The sequence below is a fragment of the Glandiceps talaboti genome, chromosome 19, assembly GCF_964340395.1.
Source record: "Glandiceps talaboti chromosome 19, keGlaTala1.1, whole genome shotgun sequence".
Classification (NCBI taxonomy): Eukaryota; Metazoa; Hemichordata; class Enteropneusta; family Spengelidae; genus Glandiceps; species Glandiceps talaboti.
The window spans coordinates 7855791-7882160 of NC_135567.1; the positions used below are offsets into that span (position 1 = coordinate 7855791).

General features: G+C 34.1%; 1 long non-coding RNA gene across 2 annotated transcripts in view; it reads right to left on the reverse strand.

The window, feature by feature from the left end:
* Positions 1-26370, reverse strand: part of LOC144450228 (uncharacterized) — a 193638-nt gene that overhangs the window by 129508 nt on the left and 37760 nt on the right. For both annotated transcript variants that reach the window (XR_013482213.1, XR_013482212.1), the window contains exon 4: positions 19099-19191. This is a non-coding gene — a long non-coding RNA (uncharacterized LOC144450228). The remainder of the gene's footprint in view (positions 1-19098; positions 19192-26370) is intronic.

The window sequence follows — 26370 nt, forward strand, 5'->3', positions numbered from 1 at the left end:
ATGGCTGTACATCTGATGAGGAGAAACCAATAACACAGAGACCATTTGGAAAACAATAGAAAACCTGAACTAGACACTCACACTCACACATGAAAAAAACAAACAACAAATCTACCTATCCCACCTATTCTAAAATTGAGCGTAGTAGGAACCACACAATTTAAAATAGAATTACAATGGAGTGACTAATTGTAATGTATTAGAATAATTAGATTGTACTTTATTTCAGTTAATTATGTCAATATTTAATTGAAATGGTGTGCTATATTCTTCATGTATACATATTTATCAGTTGACACATATTCATAGATATTTTAAGCAAAATCACACAACACAGATATAAACTAAGATATTTGTTATAAACTTTGGTTCTTGAGTTATTTCATGATTTCATATCACAAACATACCAAGGTGTTCATTACCTCACATAAAACTAAGTGAATACATATTCATGTTTCAGCTAATACATGTGTATCTGTTGACTCCCATGAATCCATAGCAAAGACAAACACTGAACAATGTCTGAGCAAATTGATAGGGGGCACAGTTTGTCAAATATTTTATTCACCTGAAAGTAGTTAATAAAACCCTAAATATTCTAGTATATTTTTAATATGGACACATACCATCTATGGTTATTTTTGAGGCATCGACGCAACAATACAATCAATGCTGATAGAATGATAGCAAATAAAATGTTTCATTTGATATATTTGAATTATTATAAAATGAAATTATTATTCTTGTCTTCCTAATTGTTGTGTCCCTAAACTGGTATGTCCCCATTAGTAATGATATAGCCACATGGCTGTTGAGTGTTGACTGCCAAATAATCGCCCTGAGCTTCTATTTAGTTCCTCTGTTGTGGTTCCGAATTTGCTGATTTTCCGAATAGTGGCCCAGGGCTAGTTTTCGGAAAACTCCGGTATATAATACAATAATTATTGTCATCTTGCATTGCTACTATAGTTGATTACACAATACAGATTTTCTTGACATTTTTAAAGTGAAAATACAATAAATTGTAATATGGGATATTTCTTTTAGGTCTGTTCATATAGCTTGAATATAGTTGTGAATTAACTTTGACTTTACACAGGTAATCCCCTCGGCTAATCACATCTCTAGTCTGTGAATAAATCTGTACTTTACAATTTATTAAAAGGTCACCATGCATGAAAAGCTTGATTACTTGTGATTAGCTGTGTTGACTGTTTACAATTCACTTTCCTGTATGTGCAGTGTACTACAATTACTCTGTTTACAATTCACTTTCTTGTATGTACAATGTACTACAATTACTCTGTTTACAATTCACTTTCCTGTATGTACAATGTACTACAATTACTCAGTTTACAATTCACTTTCTTGTATGTACAATGTACTACAATTACTCTGTTTACAATTCACTTTCCTGTATGTACAATGTACTACAATTACTCTGTTTACAATTCACTTTCCTGTATGTGCAGTGTACTACAATTACTCTGTTTACAATTCACTTTCCTGTATGTGCAGTGTACTACAATTACTCTGTTTACAATTCACTTTCCTGTATGTAGTGTACTACAATTACTCTGTTTACAATTCACTTTCCTGTATGTACAATGTACTACAATTACTCTGTTTACAATTCACTTTCCTGTATGTACAATGTACTACAATTACTCTGTTTACAATTCACTTTCTTGTATGTACAATGTACTACAATTACTCTGTTTACAATTCACTTTCTTGTATGTACAATGTACTACAATTACTCTGTTTACAATTCACTTTCCTGTATGTACAGTGTACTACAATTACTCTGTTTACAATTCACTTTCCTGTATGTGCAGTGTACTACAATTACTCTGTTTACAATTCACTTTCCTGTATGTACAATGTACTACAATTACTCTGTTTACAATTCACTTTCCTGTATGTGCAGTGTACTACAATTACTCTGTTTACAATTCACTTTCCTGTACGTACAATGTACTACAATTACTCTGTTTACAATTCACTTTCCTGTATGTACAATGTACTACAATTACTCTGTTTACAATTCACTTTCCTGTATGTGCAGTGTACTACAATTACTCTGTTTACAATTCACTTTCCTGTACGTACAATGTACTACAATTACTCTGTTTACAATTCACTTTCCTGTATGTACAATGTACTACAATTACTCTGTTTACAATTCACTTTCTTGTATGTACAATGTACTACAATTACTCTGTTTACAATTCACTTTCCTGTATGTACAATGTACTACAATTACTCTGTTTACAATTCACTTTCCTGTATGTACAGTGTACTACAATTACTCTGTTTACAATTCACTTTCCTGTATGTACAATGTACTACAATTACTCTGTTTACAATTCACTTTCCTGTATGTACAGTGTACTACAATTACTCTGTTTACAATTCACTTTCCTGTATGTACAGTGTACTACAATTACTCTGTTTACAATTCACTTTCCTGTATGTACAATGTACTACAATTACTCTGTTTACAATTCACTTTCCTGTATGTACAATGTACTACAATTACTCTGTTTACAATTCACTTTCCTGTATGTACAGTGTACTACAATTACTCTGTTTACAATTCACTTTCCTGTATGTACAATGTACTACAATTACTCTGTTTACAATTCACTTTCTTGTATGTACAATGTACTACAATTACTCTGTTTACAATTCACTTTCCTGTATGTACAGTGTACTACAATTACTCTGTTTACAATTCACTTTCCTGTATGTACAATGTACTACAATTACTCTGTTTACAATTCACTTTCTTGTATGTACAATGTACTACAATTACTCTGTTTACAATTCACTTTCCTGTATGTACAGTGTACTACAATTACTCTGTTTACAATTCACTTTCTTGTATGTACAATGTACTACAATTACTCTGTTTACAATTCACTTTCCTGTATGTACAGTATACTACAATTACTCTGTTTACAATTCACTTTCTTGTATGTGCAGTGTACTACAATTACTCTGTTTACAATTCACTTTCCTGTATGTACAGTGTACTACAATTACTCTGTTTACAATTCACTTTCCTGTATGTGCAGTGTACTACAATTACTCTGTTTACAATTCACTTTCCTGTATGTACAGTGTACTACAATTACTCTGTTTACAATTCACTTTCCTGTATGTACAATGTACTACAATTACTCTGTTTACAATTTTTTCAGTGTTCTGCAAAAATAGACTTGGTCTGTGTATTTTACATTTTTTAGAAAATAGCGCCAATGGTGTTGTAGCACAACTGTATTTAGCTGCTATGGGGGTGGTTGTTGCTAGGCATATTTGCATACATTTTTGGAACCTTTATTAACTTCCCTGCCCTTCCCACTTTTCATCTTTCCAATATAAACCATTATTTAGTTGCTGCTATGGGCCGGGCTAGATATATCTGCATACATATTTTTGAATCTACATTCACTTACCTACCAATCCCTGTTGTTATCTTTGTAGTATGCATCATTTTACTGTTTCTAAGGGCATGGTCATGGTTGCTAGGGCATAATGTTTTCAACCATAAATGAAGAATAACATTTCCAGAAACATCCCCACTAACTTTTCAACCCATTCACCTTGCAATTTCAGTTTCAAGATACATTTGTAAGTTTTCACCAAAATTGACATTTTTAGACCTAATTTTCACATCATTGATGGGATCATCATGTTTTGACCAATTCTTAATATAAACACACTGAAGAATGTTCCAATCAATTTCAGCCCAATATCCTCAGCAGTTTTGGAATTAAAGATTTTTGATCAAAAAATACACATTTTAGACCTAATTTTCACATCACTGATGAGCTCATCATGTTATGAACAATTCTTAGTTTAAACAACACTACGAATGTTCCCATCAAATTGGACACCAATCTGCCCAGTAAAACACACACACACACACACACACACACACACACACACACACACACACACACACACACACTTTGCCATGCCTGTAGCAGTACTGAACCTAAGAAGCTCAGTTGTGCTAAAAAAGATTTGCTAAAAAGATGGTACATATTTTTAAAACAAATACTAACAAAATACCCATTTCTCATCCATACAGGATTAGTTATGTTATGTACAAAGTGTTTTTCAGCAATCATTATGAACATCAGATCACAAACAAATTTTCATATAATTCCTGATTATTAAAACTACACTAGCTCTATTTTTTCTAATCAAAACAATCAACAATATATACGTATAAATCTGTTGAATAACTTATCAAATGAGATTGCACTTGTTAATTTGTGGGTAATCAAATCTGTATGTAGTATAAAAACGTTGGGGTGGTGATATATGGTCTAGACCATCAAATACTGTAATTGTATTTGATTCTGTGCACACTTATACATATATGTACACATAGATGTTTACTGGGGTGTCAAAATAGCAGCAATGGCATTGTAGCACAACTGTATTTAGCCATTTCTATGGGCGTGGTCTGGTTGCTAGGCATATTTTCATACATTTTTTAAATCTGCATTTGTTTACCTACCATCCCTGTTGTTATCTTTGTAATATGCATTGTTATTTCACTGTTGCTAAGGGCGTAGTTATGGTTGCTAGGGCCAAATGTTTAAAAATGTTTTCAACAATAACTGCAGAAAAACACCTCCAAAAACATCCCCAACATGTTTCAACCCCATTCACCAAGTACTAAGTAGTTTCAAGATGTAAGCTTTTGAGCAAAATTGACATTTTTAGACCTAATTTGCATATTGCTAATGGGATTATCATGTTGGTAATACACTTTCATCTACACATGCCCAGATGCATCCCCACTAAATTTCAGCCCAATCTGCTAGGTATTTTAGAATGATAGATTTTTGACAATCTGCTCTGTTTATGAAATACAGATTTTTGATCAAAAAGACACATTTTCATGCCTTATTTGCATATCACTGATGGGATCATCATGTTGTGAACAATTCTTAATCTAAACACCTTTAAGAACATTCTAACCAAATTTCAGACCGATCTGCACTGTAGCTTTGGAGTTTATGTTTTTTTACCAAAAATCAGATTTGTTGACCCTAATCAAAAACTAGTTGTACGATAAGTTTGACTTGAACAATTTCCCAACTAGACACCTAAGGTAATGGACCCACCAAATATCATGGCAATCAGTTCAGCAGTTTTTGACTTTAAGTTGTTTACATCCACACACACACACACACACACACACACACACACACACACACACAAACACACAGACAGACAGACAGACAGACAGACAGACAGACAGACAGACAGACAGACAGACAGACAGACAGACACTTAAATAGTGATGCCTATAGCACTATTGAACATTATCAGTTCAGTTATGCTAAAAGATCTAATGAGTGTTCTTTAGCACCATAATGTTTATTTAAATGAATTTCAATTTTTAAAACTATATACAATATAATCCAGTTGTCCTGAAACACAGCATTCTGTCTTGACAAACATATTATTCATATTGCTACATTTTACTGTCAGTCACAGCAAAAATCCTACCAACATTACTACTTGTGGTACATTTCTTTCTATGAGATACCAGTATTTAAGCAGATCATCACTAACTAAGTATATATTGTTACTCCATGTATGTTGACAATCTAAGACATTGGTAACCTATGCAAAAAAACATGTAGCAATGTTGATAACATTTTGGTTCTCTACATTGTAGATGATGAAATGTAGTAATTCTAGTATAAATGTTGACATCCTATATGATAAATTTGTAGCATAGTAAGATTTTGTGTTGAACCACACATTGAACCTTATCATACTGACAGAGTGTGAAATATTTGGCAGGATTGCAGAAATTACATGAGTGACCAAGTTGAGTGTATATTTCTGCTATCCTTTCAAAAGATTGTGTGGTTGTATATATCTCCCCCACCCCCTAAAATATCATGCACCCTAATTTGATGTTGCTCTCTAAAATATCAATCTGTGAAACCATTGTTCACCAAAGCTGTTGCTAGGTATATTTGCATACATTTTTAGAATATTTATTCATTTGTCTATTAATCCCTGTCCCCACCCCTAAAATATCCCCCAACAAGTTTTTGTGAAAGCAGCCTTAATATCAAATTGTAAGCTTTATTGAAAAGAAGTATCATCCAATCACACAAACAGACCTAGTAGAAGTGAGTCACCAATGCAATGGTTGTGAATTGTGTGTTTCTGAACTTTCTTTTACGTCTGTTCATATTGCTTGAATATAGTTGTAAATTAATTTTGAATAAACAAGGGTAATCCCCTAGGCTAATCACATCTCTAGCCTGTTACAAAAACATGTCAAAATATAACTCTATAGAATTTCTATAGTTGTCTACAAAATATCTATAAAATCTTGACCTCACATTGGGATGTGTGTATATGTCACAGAGTAGATAAATAAGATATTAGTCATCTAAAATCAACTTACGTAATCAGCAGCATTTACTTGGGCCCCAGCTTTCAGCAACAATTTACAGATATCCAAATGCCCTTCATCAGCTCCATAATGTAGACTTGTCTTGTTGTACTATAATTAAAAGACACATTATGTATTAATCCTCCTGTTATAATATTGCAATGTATTATATCAATAATATGTGTAAATTTACTTGAAATGTTTCCCAAGTCTTATTATTATTATTATATATAGATTGGTTAATGTTCACATAGAAAAAACTATGTATTTAAAATTTGACGTTATTTGTATTTATTACATGTAATGTGTACTGTAAAAGTATTTATTTTGATAAAATACCTGTCAAAAGTCATTATAAAAATTGATGATATTTTTGGTAAAATCACAAACATTCCTAGACATGCACCTCAATAATATTCCCTGCCATACTGTGTTCAAAATGGTCAAATGTGTCAATCACGGTACCATGTTCTGTATGGTACTTAACACATATTGTTACAGTGAACTTGTTCTTCTAAAAAATAGATTCTGTCATATACAGGACATCACATTGTTTGGAACCAGAAAAAACGTTTGGGTATAATAATGTATCTGTTAAAACATTTGTGATAGGGATGTTTTGTTGTTGTTGTTGTTGCTGTTGTTGTTGTTGTTATTGTTGTTGTTATTGTTGTTGTTATTATTATTATTGTTGCTGTTGTTGTTGTTGTTGTTGTTTCATTTGGTTTTCACCACACCCTTCTAAAGTTCAGACTGTTCTGTGGTGCAACCTCTGTCAATAAAACCAAGTACATGTCATACAGATTCTTGTATTCAACCATTAACCTTCTGGTACATGTCCATTACAATGAGTGTGTAGAATTAATGATACAAAAAATACTGATGGTCAAATCATTTTAAAGGCAGATGGAACACTACAAGTATGACGTGTACAATGATATTTTAAGCATACCAAATATCATAAGATAAATTTTAGACGTAAGTATTATTTACACACACACACACACACACACACACACACATACACACACACACACATTTCAACATGCCTATAGCACTGCCAACTCTAGTTATTCCATGTTACAGAGAAATATCTTACTTAAAGACATCAAATTGGAATGAGTGTTTCATAGGAACTAGCTTAATTTGCAAAAAAATCATAGTGAATTAAGAGCAAAAAATGTTTGTTTTCAGTGAGCTGTTTTTTGATAATGACCAAGAAAAGAACTATAAACATGAATATAAATGTGCATAAATCAGAAAATTCAAAATGTTTTGCTACATTAAAAAAAAAGTCCTTAGTTCTGATAAATAACATGTTATTTGACAGCTCAATCAGGAGAATAAAGTGCTACTGTCAGAATATAACTACAATGCCCATTACTGAAAATGGTATTTTGCCAAATGTTACAAGAATTGTATGATGGAAGAAGAATTCAGAATTCAGACCTCTTTTGGAAACGTCTGGAAGAATATTACTGTCTTGGAAAACTAGTGATTGTAAGAAAAAACACTGTATAACTTCACAAGTTTCTTGGTAAATTCTCAAGAGAATGTATAAAAATGCCAAGATACCTTCTGACTTTATGCATGACTGTGTTCTTCTTTCAGAAACTAACTATGACAACAATCTCTGCTGTAATGTCTACATGTGAATATGAAGAACTTCCAAAATTACTATTTTCTTGCAATTCTGGTAGTTGCTCAGACAACAATTTCCAACACAGGAATCGTTATATTATGAAAACGTTTCTTTAATTTGAGTAGTATAAGAACTGATGGGACCAGCACCTTTGCTAGAAAACACAATACATGGAATGTCATGACTTGAGTGTTAATGTCTGTGAGTATCATATTCTGGAAGTGTGGGCTTCCCATCAGTTCTTATACTACTATAGCTGTTACTAAGGGCATAGTCATGGTTGCTATGGCCAATTGGGTCAAAATATTTTTAACAAATCTGCAGAATAACATATCTGGAAACATCAGACCAAATTTCAGTCTCACTGACCAAGAACTTTTTGGGACATACATTTTTGACCAAAATTAACATTTTTACACAAAGTTTGCATATCATGGATGAGATCATTATATATAGTCAAGATACTGTGTTTGGTAGTCTATATACCCTTGACTACTGCCAATTTGGTAGTTAAGATACAATGTTTGGTAGTCTATATACCCTTGACTACTGTCAATTTGGTAGTCAAGATACAATGTTTGGTAGTCTATATACCCTTGACTACTGACAATTTGGTAGTCAAGATACAATGTTTGGTAGTCTATATACCCTTAACTACTGACAATTCGGTAGTCAAGATACAATGTTTGGTAGTCTATATACCCTTGACTACTGCCAATTTAGTAGTCAAGATACAATGTTTGGTAGTCTATATATCCTTGACTACTGCCAATTTAGTAGTCAAGATACAATGTTTGGTAGGCTATATACCCTTGACTAATGCCAATTTGGTAGTCAAGATACAATGTTTGGTAGTCTATATACCCTTGACTACTGTCAATTTGGTAGTCAAGATACAATGTTTGGTAGTCTATATACCCTTGACTACTGCCAATTTTGAGCCCTGATTATACATATAGTTAAACAGAGATTACAAGTTACAACATTTTGTCACATTTGTGTAAGCAGCCACTTGGGTGATGATATTAATAACATTATTAATATTCATTGTGTTAGGGAGTTAAATCATCAGGTGATTCATTGTTCATTGTGTTAGGGGGTTAGAGATGATTTGATATCACACTGGCACTCAATCTATATTATAATGTGCTAGTCTGATTCTCTACTGCAATTATTTGGAACGTGTGATTTTCATAACTTTATATTTTCGCCAAGTTAAATTACATATTCCATTTTCAATATACATGGGTATCTACAAACTTAAAGACACATTTTGAAATGATTATTTTCTTAGTAACCAGTGAAGGTCTGAGAACAAAATGGGCATTGTACATAAGTATTAACTAGGTGAGGTCTGGGAACAAATGTGTATTGTGTGTGTATTAACCTGCCAAGGTCTAAGAACAAAATGTACTTTGTATGACCTAATATACAAGCAAAACAGAGACTGCTGAGGTCATGAATTTGACCTTCACTGTTGAGAACATTTAGAGATGAAGATCTCAATATGAATGGATTTCAGTATTGGTCATATCCTTGTCTTGGTGGATGTTCTACAAGATTGGACAGTCACTGATCATCAGAGTTAGTGTTACCTAATGTTTGACAGGAGGCCACTGAAGACCAAGAGAGAGTGAGAAGGGTGTGGTGGAGATCGAGAGATACATTGTGTATGCTTGTATAAATTTAACCTTCACAGTTAAGAACATTAAGAGATGGATGGAGATTTCAATATGAATGCATTTCAGGGTTGGTGGCATACTTGGCGATGGACAACACTGGACACATTAAAGATGTAGTGTTATTTAGTATTTGGATCCTTTGGGTTACAGTGTGTTGCAGTGTCAAGTCAATCTAGTGAAAATGTTATTTTAGTGCATCTTGCTCAGAATTTTATACTGAACAACATATCAAAAGTCTAGGGAAATCTACTTGTAGGGCTAAAATGAGTTTTGAATAATTAGCATAATTATAAAATACTCTGTATGTAAAAACCCATGCAAGTAACAAGTCTATGGATAGCTCTGAGGATGGGTAATAATTGCTCTCACTAGTATTTTGACTGGAACCTAATAAAGATGTGTTAAGTACAAATACAGCCAGGAATACCTACATGTATCAAGTCACCACCTGTTTGACTAAATGTTACCACCAGTAACTTTACTTGTGACCTGACCTGAGATGAAGCATGAACTCAGGATCATTTCACAGAACAGTCTGTTGATAATTTTGTAGGATCCTTTGGTTGCGCAGTCTGTGTGTTACCTTGGGTACACTAGTATTAAACTTGTCTGATCAAGTCACCATCTGTTAGACTTTACCACCAGTAACTTTACAAAGTTTACTAGTTACCTGAGATAAAGTGTCAATTCATGGCCGATTCACCCAACACTCTATCAACTATGTATACTACAACAAGATTATCTATAGTATAACTGGGAGTGCCCTATCATCCAAATAAATAACATTAACTGAGACTGAGTGCCCCTATCATCTATTGGGACTGAGTTGTGTGGTTCCGGTTACATTCAAGGTGGAGTAGATAGATTTATTATTTTAGTATATTTTTTTTCTGTATGAGTGTCTAGTTCAGGTTTTCCATTGTTTTCCAAATGGTCTCTGTGTTGTTTATTTCTTCCTATCAGATTTACAGCCAAAACAGATTAGAAGAACAGTTTTATTTTGTCTTTTTAAGTTTATGTGAGTTTCTGGGTTCATTATTTCTCGTAAGACTTCACAGTTTTTGCGACTTTATTATTTTTTCTCGAATACGTAAAAAAAGTTTAGCTTCTGCAGTGAAAGCTAGGTGGGTGGTTGGGCAACCGGAACCAAACAATTATTTTTATTTGGCCTCATCCTCATGTACATCCTGTACTACACAATGCATATATTACAAATCTATCTGTGTAAGACTGAGACAGTGAGAATGAAATGAAACAAAAATTAATATCCAGTAGTAGTAGTAACAGAATGACATGACATACAACACCTCAAGAAGTGTTTTTTTCTAAAGAACTACTGATTTATACTCAGGTATTTCATAGGGGGTTCCATTATTTATTTCAAGATATCATAATTTTACTAGATTAAGGCCCCTGGTTTCAAGCAAAATGAATGCACATGATACTAGCCATATGCAATTCTATGAAATTTTACTATATTAAGACCTCAATTACTGGGGTTTCCATCAAAAATAATGTACACAATACTAGTATGCAACTCTATGTAAATTTTACCAGATGTCCCCCATCTTGTTTATGCACATTTGCTGCTTAGAGATTTGGTTATCTTTTCGCTACGTTACTTGACTGTCTGGAAACCATGGTAACAAAAATGGGGAAATGTCACAAAACTGGCAGAGTTTTCCATATATTTTACCATGGCAATATATTCGTTGGCGAGTGTATGTCAATTACAGCAACCATGCTTTGTTTTGTGATGTTTTCCACCTGACCAACCAACCAACCAACCAACCAACCAACCAACCATTCCTGCCATGTCTCACATCACTCATCTTAATTCATACCCTGCTGTATATAGGTTACATAGGCTGACAGACCCCTGCATAGATACTATGATGAATACAGGACAGTGCCAACATGTTCTCCTGAATGGCTAGTAGATGGCTTACAAACTATAAATACTTGTTTGGGGGCCAGCGATCAATTTTACAGGTCACCTATACTTTTCATCACTTCCCCAGGGAATAGAAAAAATATTCTGTGTATAATAACTAACAAAAAGCCTGTACGCATGTCTATTTGACCTTTGACCTAACATCTCATTTGACCTTTGACCTTATCAGTTGTATGTTTAGTACACAACTTTACATGTTTTGTCTATACATATATAGTAAACAGCTGACTGTCTAAGTTCACTAAGTGACTGTCCATGTAATTTTAGTTCAAATACAATGTTTTAATATTTCATAGGTATTTGATTAGCCTGTGATCAGAATGGGTTATTAATCTTAACTTGCAGATTGAAAGCTTGATTTGTCATCACAAGGGCTGGACAAGTTTGACAAGAGTACAATTATGGTTCAATCCTTGCCCACTAATTTTAGTCAAAGAATTGGCAGTGTTGAGGCTCACACCACCAACATACAGAAATCAAAGCTGACCAATTTATCAAAACAATCACTTCATTCCAATAAACTATAGTGCTATTAAGTTCACAACAATGTTTACTATAATTATATTGTATAACTTGTAAGTTACCTGAATTATTAATATTTCACATTCCTTGTATTGTTTTCTCCTTATACACTCTGTTCTACATTCTTAACTAATTTTTCTCTATTTGTTCTCTGTATTTGGGCAGGGACCAGGACAGTAATTTTTATGTGTTTGTTCACTGTATCTGGGGTAGGGACCAGGACAGTAATTTTTCTCTATTTGTTCTCTGTATTTGGGCAGGGACCAGGACACTAATTTTTATGTGTTTGTTCTCTATATCTGGGGTAGGGACCAGGACACTAATTTTTCTATGTTTGTTCACTGTATCTGGGGCAGGGACCAGGACACTAATTTTTATGTGTTTGTTCACTGTATCTGGGGTAGGGACCAGGACACTAATTTTTCTGTGTTTGTTCACTGTATCTGGGGTAGGGACCAGGACACTAATTTTTCTGTGTTTGTTCACTGTATCTGGGGCATGGACCAGGACACTAATTTTTATGTGTTTGTTCTCTATATCTGGGGTAGGGACCAGGACACTAATTTTTATGTGTTTGTTCTCTATATCTGGGGCATGGACCAGGACACTAATTTTTATGTGTTTGTTCACTATATCTGGGGTAGGGACCAGGACACTAATTTTTATGTGTTTGTTCTCTATATCTGGGGTAGGGACCAGGACACTAATTTTTATGTGTTTGTTCTCTATATCTGGGGCATGGACCAGGACACTAATTTTTATGTGTTTGTTCACTATATCTGGGGTAGGGACCAGGACACTAATTTTTATGTGTTTGTTCTCTATATCTGGGGCATGGACCAGGACACTAATTTTTATGTGTTTGTTCACTGTATCTGGGGCATGGACCAGGTCACTAATTTTTCTGTGTTTGTTTACTATATCTGGGGTAGGGACCAGGACACTAATTTTTATGTGTTTGTTCACTGTATCTGGGGCATGGACCAGGACACTAATTTTTATGTGTTTGTTCACTGTATCTGGGGCAGGGACCAGGACACTAATTTTTATGTGTTTGTTCACTATATCTGGGGTAGGGACCAGGACACTAATTTTTATGTGTTTGTTCACTGTATCTGGGGTAGGGACCAGGACACTAATTTTTATGTGTTTGTTCACTGTATCTGGGGTAGGGACCAGGACACTAATTTTTATGTGTTTGTTCACTATATCTGGGGTAGGGACCAGGACACTAATTTTTATGTGTTTGTTCACTGTATCTGGGGCAGGGACCAGGACACTAATTTTTCTGTGTTTGTTCACAATATCTGGGGCAGGGACCAGGACACTAATTTTTCTGTGTTTGTTCACTGTATCTGGGGCAGGGACCAGGACACTAATTTTTATGTGTTTGTTCACTGTATCTGGGGTAGGGACCAGGACACTAATTTTTATGTGTTTGTTCACTATATCTGGGGTAGGGACCAGGACACTAATTTTTATGTGTTTGTTCACTGTATCTGGGGCAGGGACCAGGACCCTAATTTTTATGTGTTTGTTCACAATATTTGGGTAGGGACCAGGACACTAATTTTTCTGTGTTTGTTCACTATATCTGGGGCATGGACCAGGACACTAATTTTTCTGTGTTTGTTCACAATATCTGGGGCAGGGACCAGGACACTAATTTTTCTGTGTTTGTTCACTGTATCTGGGGCAGGGACCAGGACACTAATTTTTATGTGTTTGTTCACTGTATCTGGGGTAGGGACCAGGACACTAATTTTTATGTGTTTGTTCTCTGTATCTGGGGCAGGGACCAGGACACTAATTTTTCTGTGTTTGTTCACTGTATCTGGGGCAGGGACCAGGACACTAATTTTTCTCTGTTTGTTCACTGTATCTGGGGCAGGGACCAGGACACTAATTTTTCTAGATGTTTCTTGTATTTGGGTAGGGACCAGGACCCTAATTTTTCTCTGTTTGTTCACAATATTTGGGGCATGAATCAGGACACCACACACCTACCAACAACTCAACGACGGTGAAGTACCTTTTAGTGATCATAAATGACTGGAAAGAATTCAACCTATTTTACAAAAGTTCAATGATACTCTACCGTACACTGGCAATACAATGTATGTCAATAATAAATAAAATTATATGGGAGACAATTTCAGGAGATAACTTGGTTATGAAGTGAACCATTCATTGCATTATTTTGAAGAGGATATTCTATTTTTCCACATTTGTTTTTTAATTTGATACTTTTAATTCCACATTATAGTTTACTTTAATACAAAGGTAACAACACTCTGAAATTTCTACTTCATAGTTACCATAGTTACCAAGAATGTTGAATAAATGGTTATTAATTTGAAAGGAAAATAGATCTTGTCTGTTTTATTTGTTGTCACAGTTTACCCCTAAAGTTAACACGCAGACAGACAGACAGACAGACAGACAGACAGACAGACACAATTATACATACATACAATTACATACATACATACATACATACATAAATACATACATACATGTACATACATACATACATACATACATACATACACACACACACACACACACACACATACATACATACATACATACATACATACATACATACATACATACATACATACAGTCAGACAGTCAGTCACAAGAAACATATAAACAATGATTATCTAGTTTTACGAGAGGTATTCTGTGTCAATATGATACTCTCCACTGCAACGACTATATTTGTATCTTAGCACATAATGGTATGACAGTAACTACAAGTTGAAGAATGTAAGCTGATAATAATATGATAATAAGTTTATAATATTCATTACAAACACATTCACCAGATAAATACTTATATAAATAGCTAATGGGACAGGGGGGATGAAAATAGTTGTCAAGCAACTAATCTAGTCCAGCCCCGATAAATACATTTAACAATAAATATGATCTGGGCACATCCAATATGATACAATAAATCTGGGATCCCAAAACTTACAAATACATACAAAGCACACAGCAAGAAAATAAATAGGTAAATATGACCAATCTAAAGTACAAAATTAACCGACTGTAAATATATTTTAAACTCTCATTTGAACTTTGACCTGCTGTGGATGGTCCTGATTTTTATTGGCATTCTATTCCATATTTTCGCACCTGCGTACTTTATGGTAAGGGACCGGTCAGTAACTCCAGCCGGGAGGGGGGGGGGTGTCGGTGGATTTGTCCATTTTGCCGACAAAAAGGTCAATGACACACCACCCACCCCCATTTGTAAAACCGAAAACAGGCTGAACCCCCCCCCCCCCAATACTTAATTCTAAAACATGATGAACCCCCCCCCCCCCTTGTGAATTAATATGACAGGTATTTTTTGATCGTGTCGACTCGTGCAAATACTTTATATGATCCCGGATATATGCAATATATGTGATCATTTGGCTGTTGTTATGGGTGTGGTCTTGTTGCTAGGCACATTTGCATACATATTTGAATGTTTATTCATTTGTCTTTCTATTCATGTTATCTTTGCAATATACGTGACTATTTGGCTGTTACTATGAGTGTGGTCTTGTTGCTAGGCAATTTCACATACATTTTTTGGAATGTTTATTCATTTGTCTAAGAATCCCTGTTCTCTGTGAAATACACCGCCGTTTGGCTGTTGCTATGGGCGTGGTCATGATTGCTAGGGTATTTGCATACATTTTTTGAATGTTTACTCACTTGCCTACCAGATGATGTTGTTATTTGACCAAAATATACTGCCATTTGGTTGTTGCTAAGGGCGTAATTCTGTATCTCAAACTTTTGTAAGTAATATATGTATCGGGAATGAAATATACACTGAGATTGAATATACACCAAGCTTGAGTCAAATTTAGGATCCTAACTGTAATTTACATAGCCAAACAAGTAACGTCAAATTAGTTAATCTCAAGTTTAAACAATCTCTACTAACCAATCCTACATTTTCCTAATTGACCAATCAAATGAAGGTCAATATCAAATTCACCCCAATATGTATGGAATGTAGTAAAACCTATATAAACCTTATTTCTGTGTGATCTGTAGGAGTTATGTTAGATGTCAATAAAGTATGAATAGCTATCTTTCTAGTACTTGGTTATACAGCATCATTCCTTTTCTGAACCTGTTTCTAGACAATTACCTTATCCCATAGTAAGCTGACCCTGAATATGCCTTTGCTACAAAAATTATGACAAACTATATAATTTGCTATCTGATTTACTATCTGATGTCTGCAGTAGTTTATAGTTTATAGCAAAAAACTTATGTGTTTCGATAAAAGTGAAAAATTGAGGTGACCTTGTAATTAGCCTATGACTTTGACCTTGGATTGAAACGACCTTGTGATAAGAGATTTGCCTGTACTCTAAAACCTATATGTGGACACATCCATCATATCTATAGCAATTTGGAACCATGAGATATTCAGTATTTACATATTTTGGTATAATCACAGATCTCGATACCAACTGTCTTGGGAACAGAATTTTGTTATGAACAAAGCCAAAATACGCTTTTGCTACAAAAGACTATAATATAATTTGCTATTTGAGACCGATTTGCAGCCTTACACATTATGTCTTGGTGGTAGTTAGGGAAAACACCTGTGAATATTTTGATTAACAAAGTGAAAATATTGCAGTGTCCTTGTAATTAGACTATGACCTTTAGCTTGGATCAAAAAGATCATGTGATAAGTGTGTTGCCCGTCCCCTAAAACCTATATATAGACACTTGTGTCATATCTGCAGCACTTTCAGGACCCTGCAATAATACCTTCATATTTTGGTGATATTGATACCAGTTGTCTTGGTAACAGAAAATTGTAATAAAAGCAGCTCAGCATATGCCTTTGCTGTATTTTTCCTGAAAGTTATACAATTTGTTATTTTCTGAGCATTTTTCATCACTCTGTAAAGATCACGTCTGATGTTAGCGATAGAAAAGAGTCCGACAGTATTTTAATATTTACAAAAATTAAGATGACCTTGATATTGGATTGAGAGGATCATATAATCAGTGAATTGTTTGTCCCCAAAACCCTAAATACAAACATTTACATCATATCAATAGCACTTTCAGATTAGTATATTAACACTTTGGTATAATTGGGATTATTGACAGCAGTTGTCTTGGTAACAGCTTTTTGTTACAAAACAACTTCATATATACTTTTTTTTCACATTTTTCGGAAAGATTTTATGTTTGGCTATTTTCTTGACTGTCTTACAGCTTTACCAGTCATATCTGATGGAAGTATACAGAAAAGTATCGATGAATGTTTCAATAAAAGTCCAACAAATTGAGTTGACCTTGAAATTTGACTATGACCCTGAGCTTGAATCGAAAAGGTCATGTAATCATTGAGTTCCCTGTCCCCTAAAATATTTATACACAATTCCTCATTTGCACAGATGAATAAATGTGGATATCTCAGGGAGTGGTCAATTTGACGGGGGGGGGGGGGGGGTGTTTCAGAATGCTGTCATTACACTAAGGCTAGAATTATTTTCTATTCATCTATTATTCCTGGATGGAATTATTCATAACTTGAGGTTACATAAGGGGAGGGTCCAATATTTAGAAGGGGCCTCCACAGTGCTGACACTGTAATATGGTAAGCATAGCTTTCTTTCTTTCTTTCTTTCTTTCTTTCTTTCTTTCAGTCTTTCTACTATTACTGGATGTAAACATTTCAGTACACAACGGAATAACACATTCTTTGACGGCCATTACACTATTGAAAGGATTCTTTTCTTGGATGGAAAGATTCATAACTTTAGATCACATAAGGGGAGTGTCAAATTTTAATGGGGGGAGGGGGAGGGGGTAAGAGTACTGACACCACAATATGGATTACTTTCTTTCTTTGTACAATTTATGGATTCGTGAAAGGCTTTCAAGTTTCATGCAATAAAAATCTTCTTAATCCAGCTAAGTGCATGAAATTATTGACATTGTTTGGCTTCAGAAAATGTAAAAACAAGACACAGCATCTCTGTCCATTGGGAAACTGATCATGTGTATTATAGTGTATTATAATGATCTCATGACCAGAATTTTCACCATAATTTGAATGTCAGCCAAGATTACGTATAAGAGAACCGATCGTACATTTAAAATGTTGACATTCAATATGCACTATAATGTATGACAATTTGATTTGTTTGTTGTAGATTGTCACACAATTTCTAATGCACATGGCTCAGTCAATGACATCTGTCAATCAATGACGGTGATTTGTCAATAGCACATCTATGACAAAATCCAAGTTACATATTCCGCCGACAAGATATCTCACATTATAGAATACAATCATGTTACTGTACTTTTGTTTCACTTTTGTTCTTTATTGTTTAAAGTGGGCAATATCTTTTGGACAAAAATATTATTTTTAACTGGATCACAAGTGTGTTTTGTTTTCATTTCAATGTCTTACCATGACATGTTTTATTTTGTTTCATTTTTAGCTTACTGTAGTTTAAAGTCTTTCCTTAGATGTGGTATCACCTAATGCATAGACTAAATTTGCAACGACTTGTCAGATATAACTATATATATAAATAATTTCATCGACTTGGGCAACACATTTCACACAAAAAGTTGTAGTTTTCTATCAAAACTGATAATTGCAAACATTTTTAACATTAGTGCCTGTTTAGCTATTGTTGTCAATATTCCATTGTAATCATCTTATCTTTATGTCAACCACTCTGCAATCAATGTTGTTTTGTAACTAAAAATATTGTTTTTATTATTAGCAATGAGCTACTTATTTATACACTTACCCAAGATTCATTTATAGGCAATGATCTGATTTATTTACTGATACACTTACCCCATATGTTTCTGCATAATTGACATCATAACCATTAGCCAAGTAGAATTTAACCTTCTCTATATCTCCACGTTCAACAGCATCAATGAGATCCTAATATAAAAAAAACATGTACAATGATTAGACTAATTTACACCAGTTTCACAAATCATGTCAACATTACATTAAAAATATACTTACTGCAAACCCAGTGTTAAAGTGACCAAATTCATGAGGATTATGTATTTATTTAGGATATTTAATTCATACAACAATTGTTTTTTCTAATTAAAAAAAAATAATGTGAAATAATATCTACCAATTCCTTGTTTGTAACTCAGTAATTTGATAATCATTAGAAATATGTCTAAAATCTTTGTTATTATGCCAAAAAATAACAAACTTTTCACACTTTTTGCATCATTTTGCAACTTTTTGTAATCAAATGAGTTACAAACAAGGTTTTGATATTTATAATATGTTATTTCACATTATTTGTTAAAGTAGAAAAACACAGTAAAGTTGTATTATGAATTAAAAATCCAAAATAAATACATAATTCTCATCCATATGGCCACTTTAATAATATTTTAATAATTCCTTTTAGACAACATTTAAATATGTATATCAAAAATATACATAAGGTATCTGTCTATTTTATCATTCACACAAATGATATTATGTAATATTATATGATTAATATGTCATTTATATCAATCTATTTTAATTAATATCAATCCATATAAAACAAATTTTTTTGTCACTTCAATTCAAACATATGATTATTGTAAAACACAGGTAGGGTTGATTTGAACAGTTTGATTTGAGATCATTATCATTTTGTCAAATCAGAACAACCCGGAAAGACTTTACATAATTGTATGATAAAAATCATTAGATTAGCTTTGTAGATCAAATGATTTATAAAGGTTATTAGGTACAAATAGTTCAAAGTTGTTTTAGCATTAAGTTTTCAATCTGTCAAAATCTAGTTAAAGCTGGCCACTAGGTGGCGGTATGATCAGCAGATTAGTCAGCTGTAACAATGAATATCATTCTGATGAGGATCGTCTACAAGACAGATCAAAAGCTCAATGCTAAAAACATTTTGAACTGCTTGTGCATTATATCATTATGTAATGCATTCACAATGCTAAAACATGTAACATTAAAAAGCTATATTGATGATGGACAACTGATATACACTCTGAAATTAGAATATTAACACATGTATCTGTGTTATGGTTTCTAAGAATTACTAGACTGTAAGATATGACATGACGTTCTGCCCTCACTGGCCTCTGATGTGTGAGGGCGCCCAATCATGGTGTACCGTACAGACAAAGAATTACATGATTATACATATTTACAAAGTTTGAGGAAATTTAAAACTGACCATGTCATCAGATACATTTATATATTTACAAGATATGTATTCATGTATGATGTCATTGTACTACACCAAACCATTTCACAGTTACAGACTTTATTGTTTCAGGGGTGGGGGATGTAGCTGCCTGCTGGGGAGTTGTAGCTGCCTGCTGGGGGGTGTAACTGCCTGTCGGGAAGGGGGGGGGTGTATAGCCCCCTCAATGGCAAGAGGCTGGGTAACCAAGACTACAAACTTCAAATAGATGTATTTAAATAAATTAGTGACAATGGCGTTATAGCACAATGGTGTTATAGCATACAATCCATTGCAGCCTCTATGAATGCACAAGATTAAAACATTCACATTTCAACATTTATCTTACCAGGTCCCCAATTAATACAGCTAGGTTAACCAAAGCGCAATTGTGGTTCAAATCTTACCCAAGAACTTTAGTCATTCAGAAACAAATGCCAGCAACAGGCTCAACCCTGCAACCTGCAGATTCCTAGCCAGCAACTCTAAACATTCAACAATCATGAGCCTACAACCTGCAACCTGCAGATTCCTAGCCAGCCACTCTAAACATTCAACCATCATGACTCTACAACCTGCAACCTGCAGATTCCTAGCCAGCCACTCTAAACATTCAACCATCATGACTCTACAATCTGCAACCTGCAGATTCCTGGCCAGCCACTCTAAACATTCAACCATCATGACCCTACAACCTGCAACCTGCAGATTCCTAGCCAGCCACTCTAAACATTCAACCATCATGACTCTACAACCTGCAACCTGCAGATTCCTAGCCAGCCACTCTAAACATTCAACCATCATGACCCTACAACCTGCAACCTGCAGATTCCTGGCCAGCAACTCTAAACATTCAACCATCATGACCTACAACCTGCAACCTGCAGATTCCTAGCCAGCCACTCTAAACAATCAACCATCATGACCCTACAACCTGCAACCTGCAGATTCCTAGCCAGCCACTCTAAACATTCAACCATCATGACTCTACAACCTGCAACCTGCAGATTCCTAGCCAGCAACTCTAAACATTCAACCATCATGACTCTACAACCTGCAACCTGCAGATTCCTAGCAGGCCACTCTAAACATTCAACCATCATGATTACACATCTATCCACTTGCCTTATACCAATGATGTTATTGTACAATATATATATCACTAATTCATTGTTGCTATGAGTATAGTCTACACTGTAGTAGCTTTAGCATATATGTGTTCACCTGCCAAATGTTTAATTTGCCTACACAACCCTGTTGTTACATTCCCCACATCCGCCATCAATTGGAGGTTGCTGTGGGTGAGGTATCAATATTTTAGCATGTGAGTTCACTTTTGGATATTTAACAGGCCTAGGTTGCCAAGCAACCTTAAACAGATGTTAATCTTTACACCATTGACATTGACATGTGAAGTAGCCCATAAAAGATTTAATGATTTCATTGCATCAATAAAACAAGAATCTTACATTTCCAGGCTGAAGTCAAAGTATTTTGTAATACAACAAATCACATTTTGAAACGTAAAATGCACATTTCTGATGCGATCATTTTCATTTGAACAATTTCCCAAATAGACAATCGAAGTAACATGACCACCAAATATCAAAGCAATCTGTCTAGCAGTTTTTTAATTTAAGTTGTTTACACACACACACACACACACACACACACACACTTAGCGATTCCTACAGCACTACTGAACTTTATCAATTCAGTTGTGCTAAAAATGAGTTAAAGGGGAACACCACTCAATGAAATAATTGTATTTCCTGAGAATGTTTTCGTTTTATTTGTATAGTCATGATGACTCTTGGTTCCTTTTAAGTCTTCAATGGGCAAACTAATAATATTGGTGTGCATCCAAAGTTCACAAAAATACATTCATTTCTCCAGTAACACCACTTTTCTGGATTGGAACTGTTAAAGGGGCGTGGTCTGAAACGTCTATCTTTTTTCTTTCTTTAATTTTTTTTTTTTTTTTTTTTTTTGGGGGGGGGGGTTATTTTTTGTCACCTGTATGTACCACTGACTGTAACTTGTTTAATGGTCAGTAATTTATATGCAAAGCCCATACCCTGTTATCTACTGTATTCTATACTAAGGAATACCATAATATTCTTTTATACTTACAGTATCACAGTACTTTATAGAGTGAGAATTTTGCAAGCTTCTACCAGTCATTACACAAGTAGCAGTGAGTGACTGTTTATTTGACCAACCAAAATTGTGTATTCTCCTACCTATTATTATGTTGTGACTCACATTTATACAATTACCGATAGTTGATTACATACTTTTCAGGATGAATGTCATTATATCGAAATGACAGTTCCAAAAAATAATTCCAGTTGTAGCTAGTTTAGCTTTAATAATTTATCAACTTTTGTAGAACAGTCTATGACAACTTGCTGCTTTCACTTGATTCTAGGCAGTCAGAAGTACAGAGCTCAGGTTAGACTAATGAGGTTAGAACAAGCAATTTTGAAAACACCAACTTTTGAGGTGCTTTTCTCACAAATGTTTAGCCACAGAATCAAGGCAAATAAGGATTGTGTATTTTGGTTATATCCCATAACCAAAATTCAAAATCCCAAATTGCCCGGATTCTAGGCCAACAAATATATGACGATATTGTATATGGAGTATCCAGCTTTCAGTGCAGGTATTACAAAATTGGCCATAAAGATACACTCAATGATACAACAGAGTAGTAATGCATCACTATGCATCACCCCCTCCTTTTTTAATTCTTGTTTATTCTGTATCATCGTCATCATAATTTGATGAATGTATCCAAATTGTCCAATACTTTGGTTTTTCACCTTCTTTCACCCTTACTATAGTTAGATTAATACATTTATAGTCTATGTACAGAGTACAAATTATATATATTAATACTAGATAGGAGTTAGTTGTAAAGTTATACATTTACAATCTATGTACAGAATACAACTTATAAATATTAATACTAGATAGGAGTTTATTGTAAAGTTATACATTTACAGTCTATGTACAGAGTACAACTTATAAATATTAATACTAGATAGGAGTTAGTTGTAAAGTTATACATTTACAGTCTATGTACAGAATACAACTTATAAATATTAATACTAGATAGGAGTTAGTTGTAAAGTTATACATTTACAATCTATGTACAGAGTACAACTTATAAATATTAATACTAGATAGGAGTTAGTTGTAAAGTTATACATTTACAGTCTATGTACAGAGTACAACTTATAAATATTAATACTAGATAGGAGTTAGTTGTAAAGTTATACATTTACAATCTATGTACAGAGTACAACTTATAAATATTAATACTAGATAGGAATTAGTTGTAAAGTTATACATTTACAATCTATGTACAGAGTACAACTTATAAATATTAATACTAGATAGGAGTTAGTTGTAAAGTTATACATTTATAGTCTATGTGCAGAGTACAACTTATAAATATTAATACTAGATAGGAGTTAGTTGTAAAGTTATACATTTACAATCTATGTACAGAGTACAACTTATAAATATTACTACTAGTTAGGAGTTAGTTGTAAAGTTATACATTTACAATCTATGTACAGAGTACAACTTATAAATATTAATACTAGATAGGAATTAGTTGTAAAGTTATACATTTACAATCTATGTACAGAGTACAACTTATATATACAGTCTGGATGCTAACGTTGTTTCTAACTAAACCACATCTGGTCAAAGTCGCTCAATTAGCACAAAAAGTTGTTCATCCAATCAGTGAACCCCAACTGCTAAAGTGATGTAAACACTGTATGAGAAGCATCCTGAGCTGACAAATATACCATATATGGACATTACAGTACCATATTTAGACATTACATATTAAGGGCCAACATAAACACCAACTTTATGAGAGACTGTAATTGATTAACAAATACATTATGTTAATGACTGTGTTGGTGGCTGTGGATGGATTTAAAATGACGTATTTCATACATCTCATGACTGCTAGAGTAACGACTTTGACTATACTGTGAGTAGAGGTATAAATGGTAAGAATACTGTATTGGAACTAGACTATGTGGGTGGCGGTGTAAATGGTAATGATACTGTATAGGAACTAGACTATGTGAGTGGAGGTGTAAATGGTAATGATACTGTATAGGAACTAGACGAGTGGGTGGCGGTGTAAATGGTAATGATACTGTATAGGAACTAGACTATGTGAGTGGATATGTAAATGGTAATGATAAAGGAACTAGACTAGTGAGTGGAGGTGTAAATGATATTGATACTGTATCGGAACTAGACTATGTGAGTGGAGGTGTAAATGGTAATGATAAATTAACTAGACTAGTGAGTGGAGATGTAAATGGTAATGATGCTGTATATAGGAACTAGACTAGTGAGTGGCGGTGTAAATGGTAATGATACTGTATAGGAACTAGACTATGTGAGTGGAGGTGTAAATGGTAATGATACTGTATAGGAACTAGACTAGTGAGTGGAGGTGAAAATTGTAATGATACTGTATAGGAACTAGACTAGTGAGTGGCGGTGTAAATGGTAACGATACTGTATATGAACTAGACTATGTGAGTGGAGGTGTAAATGGTAATGATACTGTATAGGAACTAGACTAGTGAGTGGAGGTGTAAATGGTAATGATACTGTATAGGAACTAGACTAGTAAGTGGAGGTGTAAATTGTAATGATACTGTATAGGAACTAGACTATGTGAGTGGAGGTGTAAATTGTAATGATACTGTATAGGAACTAGACTAGTAAGTGGAGGTGTAAATTGTAATGATACTGTATAGGAACTAGACTATGTGAGTGGAGGTGTAAATTGTAATGATACTGTATAGGAACTAGACTAGTGAGTGGAGGTGTAAATAGTAATGATACTGTATAGGAACTAGACTAGTGAGTGGAGGTGAAAATGGTAACTATACTGTATAGGTACCTGACTTGTGAGTGGAGGTGTAAATTGTAATGATACTGTATAGGAACTAGACTATGTGAGTGGAGGTGTAAATGGTAATGATATTGTATAGGAACTAGACTAGTAAGTGGAGGTGTAAATTGTAATGATACTGTATAGGAACTAGACTATGTGAGTGGAGGTGTAAATTTTAATGATACTGTATAAGAACTAGACTATGTGAGTGGAAGTGTAAATGGTAACGATACTGTATAGGAACTAGACTAGGAAGTGGAGGTGAAAATGGTAATGATACTGTATATGAACTAGACTATATGAGTGGATATGTAAATGGTAACGATACTGTATAGGAACTAGACTAGTAAGTGGAGGTGAAAATGGTAATGATACTGTATAGGAACTAGACTATGTGAGTGGAGGTGTAAATTGTAATGATACTGTATAGGAACTAGACTAGTAAGTGGATATGTAAATTGTAATGATATTGTATAGGAACTAGACTATGTGAGTGGAGGTGAAAATGGTAATGATACTGTATAGGAACTAGACTATGTGAGTGGAGGTGTAAATGGTAAGATAATGTATAGGAACTAGACTATGTGAGTGGAGGTGTAAATTGTAACGATACTGTACAGGAACTAGACTACTGAGTGGAGGTGTAAATGGTAACGATACTGTACAGGAACTAGACTACTGAGTGGAGGTGTAAATGGTAACGATACTGTACAGGAACTAGACTACTGAGTGGAGGTGTAAATGGTAATGATACTGTACAGGAACTAGACTAGTGGGTGGAGGTGTAAATGGTAATTATACTGTATAACACATAATATTTTGCCTTAAGTATTCATACAATTTAAACTACTGAGAATGAGATGGGGTTTTTATACCTTCACGTCCTTGTTTGTTGGATATCGAATTGTACTGAATTCTGTTGATAATGTTACTTTGTTGTTGAACT